The 12,243-nt window shown below is 41.8% G+C and overlaps 1 protein-coding gene across 13 annotated transcripts in view; it reads left to right on the top strand.

Moving 5' to 3' along the window:
* FHIT (fragile histidine triad diadenosine triphosphatase) overlaps positions 1–12,243 on the top strand; it is a 1,225,929-nt gene that overhangs the window by 1,051,180 nt on the left and 162,506 nt on the right. The window lies entirely within an intron of this gene.

A 12,243-nucleotide genomic window follows, 5' to 3' on the forward strand; every position in this document is an offset into this window, starting at 1 on the left:
AACGCACCATCATTGACGCCCCTTTAATCACCTTGCCATTAAGAAGCAGGCATCTAGCTGCTTCTGTACAGTTTGGCTGGAGTGTCTAGCAGGCCATGTGCCTTCCTTTTCATACCCAGGTGTTCAGTTGTAGGAATACACGCTCACTTCACCTTGGCTTACCCAGCCAGCTGCATGCATTTTTGTCCCCTTTAATTAAGCTGTAGGGTTTCCAAATGGATTTGGTTCCCGGAGCCTCGTGCATTCATGCGCCTACCTTTCTGTTCTAGGGGTGGCTGTTAAATGGTGCAGAAAGAGAGTGTGACCTCGCTTTTCATGTCAGTTGATCAGGGCAGTCGCCGTTTTTGTGTAACTAATTTAGAAAGATTGATTGTTGGTTAATTACATTAATGAACTCCACCAACATAAGCGCAGACCAAAAAGCTCAGCAGTCTCCTAAACAGTCATTAGGAGTAAGACATCTATCTTTTCACCTGCTTGTAGGGCCTCCTGTTGGGTGCCAGGGCATACCAAATGTTAATGCTGAAGGTTAAACGGTACGGGCAAAATGATCATAAACAGCTTACCTTTCCTCACCTCCTGCCCAGATGGCTCTTAGCGCAGCAATCAATGGACATTTGGACAAAAGTGCCACTTGAAAGGTCTCCAGGACTGTGAATCTGGTCGCTTCAGCTGGCAAATAGTAGCATGGACTAGACAGCCAGCATAATTCCAGCTTCTGCTAAAGGGCACTCAAACTGTCAAAGTAAAGGCTTATGCGTGGGAAGCGTGAATTGTGAAAAGAAAGCGTTACGTGTTGTGTTGGCTCATCGACCATTTGCCGGTGTGCCCAAGCTCTATCAGTTGATACCGGGTTTAGTTGCCAAATAAAAACTAAGCAACACTAAGAAAACACAATGGTTGGTGCTGGATAGCTGAACCCAGCTCTACCATAGAATAATGTGGCATGATAGCTGCATGTATCATGATTGACAGTTGTCATCTGTGCTGTATGAGGATAATCATATTGAGCAATTTCTTATAGTGTAAGCCGCTGTGTGTCTATTCAGAAGTAATCCCCATTGAGTTCAATTGGGCTTACTCCCAGGTAAGTGTGTTGCAGATTTCAACCCTAACTACTATGTGGGAGGGGCACTCTTAGATCTTCATAAACAGCCTCCATGCAAGGGCTCTGCCCTGAAAGTTGCCCCAACCCTTGAATCAACATTTAGCTTGATTTAGCTCAGTGCTTCATTTGGGATCCAGTGAGGAATATGCAAGAACTCTGAATGGCTGTTTCAATCTCAGGAATCTCATTTTCATTGCTTAGTTATGATGCCTCACCCTGTAATTCTTCCTGCTTGTCCCCACTTCCCCTCCTTCAGAACGCTGGAATATAACTCCCCAGGGCATGTTATAACAAAGACTTTCTAAACAGATGAAGACAGAGCTTCAGTGGTCTACTTTTGCAGTATCCAAAAATACTGGGTGTTGGATAAACATAGCATGCTTTCAGAAATCATGCACTAAAACAAAAGTTGAAAGTGTACATAATATAATGCGCCATGGAGAAACAAACTTTAAAAAATTCAAATTATAGTCCTTAGACATAAAATCAAAGAATTGGAAGGGACCTTTGAGATTACTGAGTCCAGCTGCTTGCTAACGTAGGCTGTTCACAGCTACAACATCTTTGTTAGATGGTTCTCCGTCTCTGCTTAAAGACCTCCAATGGTGGCGAGTCTACTGCCTTCTGATGCAGACTGTTCCACTGCTGAAGGTTCATGACATCACTTCCAGTGGGTCCTGACAGATTGCCTTTCTAAAAAGTGGGTCTTGGTGCTAAATAGTTTGAGAACTACTGTAGATGGTTATCATGTCTCCTTTTAACCATTACTACTTCAAACTAAACATGCTCAACCCTTTCCTGGTTTCCAGCTCTCTCGCCATCCTAGTTGCTCTCTTGTGGATGTTAAAATCCCTCTTACAGCACAATCCTATGCAGTCTACCCATTGTGTTAAGTTAGGCTTACTCCCAGGAAAGTGTGCATTGGATTGCAGCCTGTCTATGGTCATTGATTTTGGAGGGTGCTTATTTAACATGAGTTAATAGTACCATGACCCATAACATCTGGACTTTTTCTTGGACGTTCATGGCCTCTTCTATACCTGCAATTTGTCAACATTGCATTTGAAAGTACATGGAAATGTTGACATTTGAGCCTGTTGTGGGTCAGCATACCATTGTTTGAGAAAAACAAACCTATATTAATGTCTCTTCTGAGGTCAGATGAACATGTATCAAAGAACACAGATTGCCAGTCCCGTGTTGAGTTTCGCCTCCCCACATTGCAACATCCAGTTCAACTTAGCCTTGGGCTGTGACCTCATGAGGATGGGCATTCAATCATTCCCATCCTACAGTATTTACCTTCACTGGTAGGGATGGGAACATGCCATTCATAATAATGTTGGTAGGATAGGACACAAGGCAAGTTGAACTAGATGTTAATAACAGGGAGGCAAAGGGACTTTAAACAGAGCTGCCAATATGGTGGCAAACCCTGTGTATAGTTCTATTCTGAAAGTAAGCCAAGCAACTTGATTCACCTGGACAGTTTGAGAAGTAAAGGATCTGTTACGAGGATCTCGTACATCAGAAGAATTCCACGCAACCAAGAAGTTTAAAGGTCTTATCCAACAGAGTCGTGAGAGGTACTCATTGGACATCATTCTTACGATGATTTACATTCCATCAGGAAATGCATGGGAACAAAATTTCCTATTGCTGTGTCTGTCACTTTTTTCACTAGTGTTGATTGCGGGAATAATTCAGCAGGCTACCTTCATCTAGCAACAATGAATGGAAGCAATGACTGAAAACTGATCCAAGCCACTGCTTCTCCTGGCTGTGGGTTTTCCAGTGGTCAGAATAAGTGACCATAGTGAGGTGGGGCTCGGTTCCGTTCATTTTTTCAGCAGTCAAGAGAAATGATCACAGGGTCAATTTTGTGGAGTTCTGCATTACTTCCAAGGTCATCAATCAAAGATTTCCAAATCTTTTCAAAGGCATAGCTACTACCACTGCTGCAGTTTGAACAGGATACCTTTTGCATTTCTTGTTGCACTCCATATTTCAAGGTCAGCAAGGTCTAAAACCACATGGGATATGAAGCCAAGAAGTTAGCAGATGGCATCTGTCGCAAGCCAGCCACCAAAGCTACCATTTTCTATAATTCACTGCTTCAGGCTAATTGAAGGACAAAGATGTATGCTGTATGAAATAAAGCACTTTACTGAATATGAAAGAATTTTTGATCAACTAAAATGGATTCTGTTGAACATTTTGTTTTGTCCCAGTCACATAAATTGCCATCTTTGGAAATACCCAAAATCCTGCAATCAGCTTTTTTTATAGCAGAAAATAATTTTAAAGATCTCATTGAGGCAGCCAAAGCACAGAGATGAATTGTGCAAACTCGGCAATAAACAACAAGAACATTCACACATTTAGGAAGCCCTAGTAGCTTGTTGTAATAAAAAAAGGTGTGTTTTTTAAAACAGTAAATAACAATGTCATTGCTCATGGCATTGTGGCACAAAGGTATTTATGAGTGCTAGAACACTGGTCTTCTAGAGGTATTGCCATGCATTGTGGGGAAATGTCCTGCTAAGAGGGGAATGATCATGTAACTAGAAGTGTCGTGGTTTGCTTATTATTATCATTGATAAATCTTTTGTAAACCTCATGATTTACATTCTTTAGTGAGTATAGCATAATGCTGGGCTGGACCCTCCATGTGGCCAACTGAGATGGTTGCCTCAGGAAGCAAATTGATGAGTGGCGCCCCACTTCCATCCACCCACATGCCCCCACTTCCTTTCCTCTTTCTGCTCCCTGAATTGGAAAAGAGAGTGTGAAGGAGAGGAAAGTGGTGGAGCAAAGTATGGGAGACTCTAACCCACCATGCTTCTCTCCTCCACACTTCCCAAAACAGAGGGTGGGTGGAAGGAGCAAAGCATGGCACACCACCAAGTAAGAGGCCAGTATTTGGCACACTGCCTTCGGTGCCAAATAGGACATTGGCCCAGTCCTGATGTAGAAGGAAGACCTTTGAATTTAAATACTTTGAAAACCATCCTACCTGGATATATAGAATCTCAAGAACATAAGAAGAGCCCTGGCAGATCAGAATAAAGGTCTATCTAGCCCAGCACTCTGTTTTCCACAGCAATCTCTAGCTAAGAGGATGCATCTGTTGCTACCATGACATTCTTCTGATTGTGGCATTTCCCCAGAAGACTGAATATAGAAGTTTATTTTGTGCTAGATCATAACGTGCAGCCTTTACCATCTTTATCAGTCTTTGTACAGATCTGACAATGGCTGGCTGTCCTTATAGCTTTCCACTAAGCGTGTCCAGCTCTTTCATAACTTCTTCACAAAGGTCTCCTTCCTTGTCCCTTTATCTTCTTCATTGCTTTCCCCTGCAACCTTTCCAATTAGTTTTCAGATCCAGAGCCATTATGCGATTGATTGGGTATTTGGGAAGGGAACATCTGAAATAGATCTTGTTCCGCACAGAGTCATAGAATAGAATTTTCTTACCCTTTATCCCTGACCTTTCATGGGTCTCTCATCCTTTTCACATCCTCCGGAGTCTCTGATGTGACAAAGCACAGCAGCCGTGCAGCGGGCCAAAGAGATAATTAGCAAGCACTTTCACCATAATTACCATGTTAGCATCTCTGGAGGCACATGAAAGCATGCACTGTCCCTTTAACAGAACAATTTGATAATCCTCTTAACACTTTCCCTTTTTGGGGGCTTGATAATATTTCACAGAAATTTTACTTTGTAAAATACTCCTAAAGGGCGGCTTAAGCAATAATGCAGAGATTATGGAAATGACTCTCATTTAGTGAAAGGAGAGACTCGGCTAAAGCCTTGGACTGTTTCAGAATGTGTAACCCCCATTAGGAGCGTCATTTCAATGTTTATTCATTGAGCGGTAAATGTTTGTTATAATACGTTTTATTGGAACATAAATTAAAGAACTGTGATTATGGGTAGAGGGAATGAGAACCGCAATGTACATTTATCAAGGCAGAAGGTGAAGGCAAGAGAAGACCAGGAAATGCAAAGGCTGGCTGGCTTGCATCTATGTGATTTGGAGGGTATCAGGAATTTGCAAAGGACATTCCGAACCTAGTTCTTTTTATCTTTGGCAAGGGAAATTCCTACACAAATGTGACCTTTGTGCCAGCTGAAATGTTACTTTGATTGTCTAATTCAGGGGTCTCTAAACTTTTCGGCTGAAGGGCCACATCAAATATCTGGCACAGTGCTGAGGGCCGGAAAAAGAAATTAAATATTAAATTTAAATATATGCATTAGAGATAGAACTTAGATGAATGAATGAATGAATGAATGAATGAATGAATGAATGAATGGGCTCAAATGTCCAGGATTTCTCCAAGCACCAACGCAGCCCAAGAAATAAAGCACACACACTGAAATGGGCCCCTATTCCTCCACCCCCCAAGCACAACTCTGGTTGTGTTTGGTCAACTGGGCCAGAGGCTCTCGGGATCAGAGGCTGGCCGCGGGCCGGATAGAGGTTCTCCAAGGGGCGCATCTGGCCCCCTGGCCGGGGTTTGGAGACCCCTGGTCTAATCAGGATGAGTGTTCTGGCCCTTCTCTCAGATACCGTGGTCTGACTGTATCATGAGAACCGGTTCGTAAAGATGGGCAATAGCTCAGTGCAGCCCCATCTTTACTCCCAGAAGACTTTCCTCTCCCTTTCTAGACCTCTATTTTTCCTCTTTCCCTTATCTGCCCAATGCCTGATCAACCCCCTTATCTCAGGTCCCTTCCTCCTTCCCCTGTTCTTTTCTGCGAGGAGAGTTGAATTTAGCCTTCTCATGATATTCTTTTTTTAATTGCATTGGAGAGCAGTAAAATGTACACTGTTATCATGGCAAGGCATTATGACTTGATCTTGCTGACTGTATTAACTGAATTTTCATATATTTGCTTGTAATACAGGGCTAGGAACATGCTCTGATATTAGAGTTGGCGCATGAAATTCTGAACCTCTGACATTGGAAGTGAATTTAATAGTATCTCCTGGGTACTGATGCTGCAAGGGAAGCCAAACAAGCTTCTTTCAACAAGTGAAATGTATCACACGTCCATAGATACTACACAAATATTAGAATATCTGACCTGACGTATTGGCTTCGCGATTGTAAAGAAGACTCTATTTTTGCTTCTTTTATATTTTCTGATTTTTTTCCCCTCTAAAGAAGCTAAATACAAACCCCTGCCCCAAAAAGAGATCATGCTCCATTGTGTAGTTAATTAAAATAAAAACAAAAACAACCTATACATGATTAGGAAAGGAGTAAGCAGTGTGCACGTGTACTCTTTCTAAAACCGTCAAACCCCATTGTTTGTGCAGATAATCTTAACTGGAACCTGAGCGTTTGTAAGCTATTGAACAAATCTTCCCAACAAGGTCTACACGCTACTCTTCAAGATCACAACTAGTTCCTATTTCAGTATGCACATTTACAAACACTTAAGATGGATTTTCTTATTTCTCTAATGCCGCTTAATCAACCATACCAAAGTCCATTGGAAAATTCTTTTAGTTTAAGTCTGGGCAGGGAGTTGGTGCTTATTACATGCATTAGCGATTCTGAGTACAAAACCAGAAGGATAATCTCAGATTAATTATGACGATCAACCATAGGTTGTAAAGCTGGTATTCAAAGCAATACATAAATTAGCAACAATAAATAGGACCTCTGTTCCTTGGTCCCAGTCCAACCATATGGCTGTCTCCTAGAGGGCAACTGCATGTGTGCAACTGTAAAAGTTCTATCCCAAATCCAGGGCTTCACACGTGTAGAACCATTTGCCTTATCCAACCATTGTGACCTCCATTAATGGTCAACAATACCCTACTTCTCTGTGCCATAACTGGTACAACTGTCACCAGTTCTTCCGATTGAACCATTATATTGCGGCCGTAAATTATGATGAAGCATTCTGGAAAGTTATTGTACACAACAAGATTTACTAGCCTTTTCTGGACCCAGGGGTGTTCTTGCAGTTAGCTAAGCTTCATGCCTTACAAAGGCTGCAATTATTATTACTATATTTTTTTATGGCGGTCAAAATTTCAAAATCTTCTGAATATTAAGAACATAAGAAGAGCCCCGCTGGATCAGGCCAAAGGCCCATCTAGACCAGCTTCCTGGATCTCACAGTGCCCCACCAAATGCTTCAGGGAGCACTCAAGACAATAAGACACAGCCTGTGTCTTGGTGCTTTCCCCTGCATCTGAGGTAGCCTACCTCTAAAACCAGGAGCTTGCACATACCTACCATGACTTGTAATACATGATGAACTTTTCCTCCAGAAATTTGTCCAATCCCCTCTTAAAGGCATCTAGGCAAGATGCCATCACTACTTCCTGTGGCAAGGAGTTCCATAGACTAATTACATGCTGGGTAAAGACATATTACCTTTTGTCTGTCCTAACTCTCCCTTTAGCGGATGTCCCCTGGTTCTGGTGTTGTGTGTGAGAGAAAAGAGTGTCTATCCACTCTATTTATCCTCTGCATGATTTTCTATGTCTCAGTCACGTCCCCCCTCAGGTGCCTTTTTTCTAGACTTCAGAGCCCCAAACTCTATGTAGCCTTTCCTCATAAGGGAGGTATCATATTCTATTCTAATTCCCAAAGTCAGTTTTGGATAGTAACTTGAGATCAAAAATCACCTGTCTTGATTGGCTAAATTAATTACTGATCTTCATACCCCATTGACTAAATTCAGATGTGAATAATCTGCTCTCAGAATCTGGCGACAAAAGATTGCCACTGCATGTCAGAGGCTTGGTTGCCGGACGTCAGATGTTTTCATGTACTGACTGCTACTGCATGGCTCATGTCAATTATTGTCAGATTTTGATGTTTACATGCCAGATCCCCTTAAATACTGACAGAGAGTGCAGTCAGTTGTCAGATATTGTTATGTACTGACTGCAGTTGAAAAATAGCTGTCGGATACCATCAAATGCTGACTTGTCTGCCAGGTGTTGTCTACAGCCACATGCTGGGGGTCAGATATGCAGATATGCTGCAAGTTTGCTTTTACTGTGTAGTTTACATGGTCTACCAATAACTCTCAGACTCTCAGAAAAGTGTGGTTAGAACTGCAGCCGTATTTATATTATTTGATCCCTCCTATTGAATTCACATCTGTGTCATTGCAAATAGCCCTGTTCATTCTACCAGATATAGGTGGGAGGGGCAGATAGCAACCTATTTTCCTTCTCTTTAAGCTAGTTTTAAAGAGTGAGCAGAGCCACAATGCTCCTCCCAGTGCCAGCTACCATGTTTTTTTTTTTTGGGGGGGGGGGCAGATATTGCATTGATCTGGGACATTGTGGAAAATGAATAGTGACCTCTAAGAGCCAACCACCAGAAAGTGTTTTGATGCTCCTTTTGCACTTTAGAAATGAAAGACAAAAAAGCTCACTGCTCTGCCTAGCTATAAGACAAGCCCCTGCCCCCATCACAAAAATGAACAAGGCCTGAATGGACTGAGAAGCCCTTATGCCATTAGGCTCATGTCGGCCCCCATAGGTTTTGGTTTCATGATATTTGAAAATAAGCACAAATTGGCCCAGTTCAGTTTCCCATTCATTCCAAAATCCATGCACAACCCCTAATGCGGAGCTATATGTAAAGAAGAATCCCATATGGAAAACTCTTTGCAATCCCACGTACTTGTCAACACAGCCTGGATTATGTTTATGTTTTACCGGTTACTTTCTGTTAAACAACTCTTGGTAGAGCTGTATTAAGTCAAATCTCTCACAAAGAACAGGAATCACCTCCCAGAACTAGTGGAATCATACAATCAGGAATAAAAAATGGATGAGCCGTGAGGTACAGGGAGTACCGAATTACCCTATTTGTCTCCACCTAAAAGCATTTGTCATCCACTTTGAAGAAGCTTCTTATTTTTGAACTTCCTTCTGTTGATCATGCGCCTTTAAAAACCACTGCCCCAATGGATTTGACAACAAAATATGAGGCTGTGTGGTGAGCAATGTCAGACAGCTCCGACACAAGGGAACAACTGTTCCCTTACCTTGAGGAGGCCTCTGTGACTACCCCACCACCCTGAATGCAGTGCATTCCCTGTTGGCCTGGCTGCATCAGTTGCATAGAATTGAGCCCTCAATCTCCACACGTAAGCTACAGGAGTGATTTTCAGCCAGGGTGCTATGGCACATTGGTGTGCACTGAATGATGTGCAGGTGTGCTGCAGGATTCTGGGGGGGGGAGGGTCAGTAATGCCATTGGGGGACGTGAGTCTTCCCCCCCCCCCACTGGCAATGCAGCATGCCCTGCCAATTGTCAAAAAACAGATGGTGGAACTTGAGAATTTTAACACCTTGTCCGTATGTGAGACGAAAAGGGTTGAAAATTGCTGAGCTAAGGTATCATAAGAAAAACTCGGGGAAACTGATGAAATGGGGAGGGGGTTTTCATACTGAGAGCGTCTACTTTTTGAATTGTGTTCATTTTAAATTCACCGCAATACTAGTCAGGTCTGGGGAAAACATCTACCTGCTTTAAGAGTTTCAGTGCACAGGCAGTTCTGGCCTCGAGCAGACCATGGTTTGAGTCTCAGCAGGAGACAGATCCTCTACAAAACAGACAACCAAAAAAAGGGGTTGTGTCACACATAAATGAGGACAGTTCCAGAAAAGAGGTTGTGCTCCCTCTATCAACTTTTTTGCATTTTTGTGTCAAAAGTCTATAAGGCAGACTTGGCAGGCATTGGGTTCAGTGGCTATTCTCCCTTTCTCTGGATGCAGCCACTGCAGTGGCATAGCTGATGATTATGTGGCCAGGTGCTGAGCTCAAAATGATGCCCTGGAAGTGACATCACACCCAGGCTTTGTAAAAATAGAAAATCAGTCTAATCGGTCAGTTTTGAATCAAGAAAATCTCAGTTTTGTTACACAATGCAGTCGTGTTTTTATTTTGTAGTTATTTGGCTATAGCGTTTGATAGAGATACTTTGACATGGTTTGTTTCATTGCTTTCTGCATTAAATTCTGCATCAAATGGTATATAACATGATATGGTATATCACTTTCAAAGGTACCAAGGTTTTCACAGTTTTGGCCACTAGTGTCACGCTCATGCCCCCCTAAAGCTTGTTGCCCAGTGCAATTGCTACCCCCTGCAGCCCCTGAGGTACACCACTGCAGCCATGCTTCAAATTGAGCATGTGATTATATGCCTTCCTACTTATGGGCTTGGTTGAACAGAAAAAATTGGAGCAAGAATAAAGAACCTCTTTGTAGTTTGCTTCGTAAATTGGAAGGCAAATTAGAATGTGGCATACATTTGCCGTACCCAGTTGTTTGTCTCTGCATGGCACCCGTGACTCCACACTGCAGTTTTCACCCTTATTTTCCTCCAGAAAAGGAAACCACTTGAGATGTAATTGCCTCTTGCTGTTTTCGCTTGGTTCTATTACATGAACAGTAGGCAGAATCCAACTTATTATGTTCATTCTGTTCATCACCTTAAAAAAAACAAAAACCCCAACAGAAATCCTGAGGTTTCTACAATCAAGCACCAGCTGTTTTTATTGATGGAGGGCACACGGATTTTAAAAAAAGAAATACACACACACTCACACTTACACACACCGCAATCCATTTGTTGTTTAAATAGGATAGATGGATTTGGTTATGCCCCATTGCATTCTATAGAAACCTAATACAAATAGTAAAGGTGAACAGACCATGAAAGTGTCCTCGCAGGTTCTAAGTCGTCCATATGCCAAGGCAAATGTTGAGCCATTTTAAACCATAAACATTGGCACAGTGTTTGTCTTTCTCTTTTTAGCGCTGACCGCAGGGAAACATCTTGAGTTGGTGGAACCTTTCGTCATTACCTGTGATAAATTATCACTCTTATAACTGAGTCACACCTAATGCCGCTTACCAATGACTCTATGCCAGGAGTCTCCAAACTTTCCAATATGAGGGCCACATCGAATATTTTGTCCTTTTTTGTGGGTCAGAAAAAGAAAAATCAGTTTTATGAATGAATGAAATTTAAATGAATAAGTTTTACTTGGGACTTTTTTGCGATCAGCATGCTAGGATTCAGAACAAAAGAGAAATGTGACAATTACAAAGAAACAATGCCATGCTTAAACTGAGAAATGATATCTAATCAACAACATATAGAACAAGCCTACACCATGGCTTCCTCATGAGGAAGCTGCTTGAACCATTCACTAATGAGGCTATACTATATCTCCAAAACTAGACGTGATAGGGCAAAACGGATGCCATTTTTTGAATCGGCACCCCAAATTCATATCAAACGACCATAAAGTTTGGGAAAAACTTTTCCGACTGTCAATTTTGTAGGCCTGTGTAATCTGTGAACATTAAATATTTTGATCTGGGTACATGGAACCAGAACAAAAATCCTTCTTCTGGGTTTGCGCAAAGCTAGGGTTGCAGTGCTGCACAGTTAGAAAGTAGAAGTCCTATTGTCTTCATCATTTCCCTATATATAGGGCAAATGATGGGCAGAAGCATTTCTTAAAAGCTTCTCATTTTATGACCATTTTGCAATGCACAGCATCCCTTTTCGATTTCTCTTCAATGAGCCCTTAATTTTCCAAACGAGTGTGTAGACAAGGGCCCAGTGGTACCAAAGAGAATTTTAAAGCTTGCATTGTGGTTTGAGCAATATATCATCAGAGCAATGATGCTCGGATGATGTATTGCACTAATACATCATAAGAGCACTATCGCTCTTGTGATGTATTAGTATAATACACTATCAGTACACTATCACTGATGTATTACTCAAAAGAACCATTTTTAACCTCAAAAAGAGCATCTTGGTTATAGTAAAAACTAAGGACAATAATAAAAACAAATAATAAATTATTGAGTTCACTGTCTGTAGGGCAGCCTGGGAAAGCCAGGAGAACTGTTTAAAGCATCCGATTAAGTTCAACCCAATTGAGATTCTTTATTTACCAATTAATGGATGGTCTTTGAAACTGAACCATGCTCAATAAAGGGGTGTGCATTTGATTTTTTTTAATGCGGGATGAACTGTTTGTGGCTCCAGATTGCACTGTGAAATTAAAGCCTTGTTTGCAGTATCGAAAGCCAGGGCTGTGCTCACAGTTCATGA

The sequence above is a fragment of the Tiliqua scincoides genome, chromosome 2 (genome assembly GCF_035046505.1).
Source record: "Tiliqua scincoides isolate rTilSci1 chromosome 2, rTilSci1.hap2, whole genome shotgun sequence".
In the NCBI taxonomy this organism is placed as follows: domain Eukaryota; kingdom Metazoa; phylum Chordata; class Lepidosauria; order Squamata; family Scincidae; genus Tiliqua; species Tiliqua scincoides.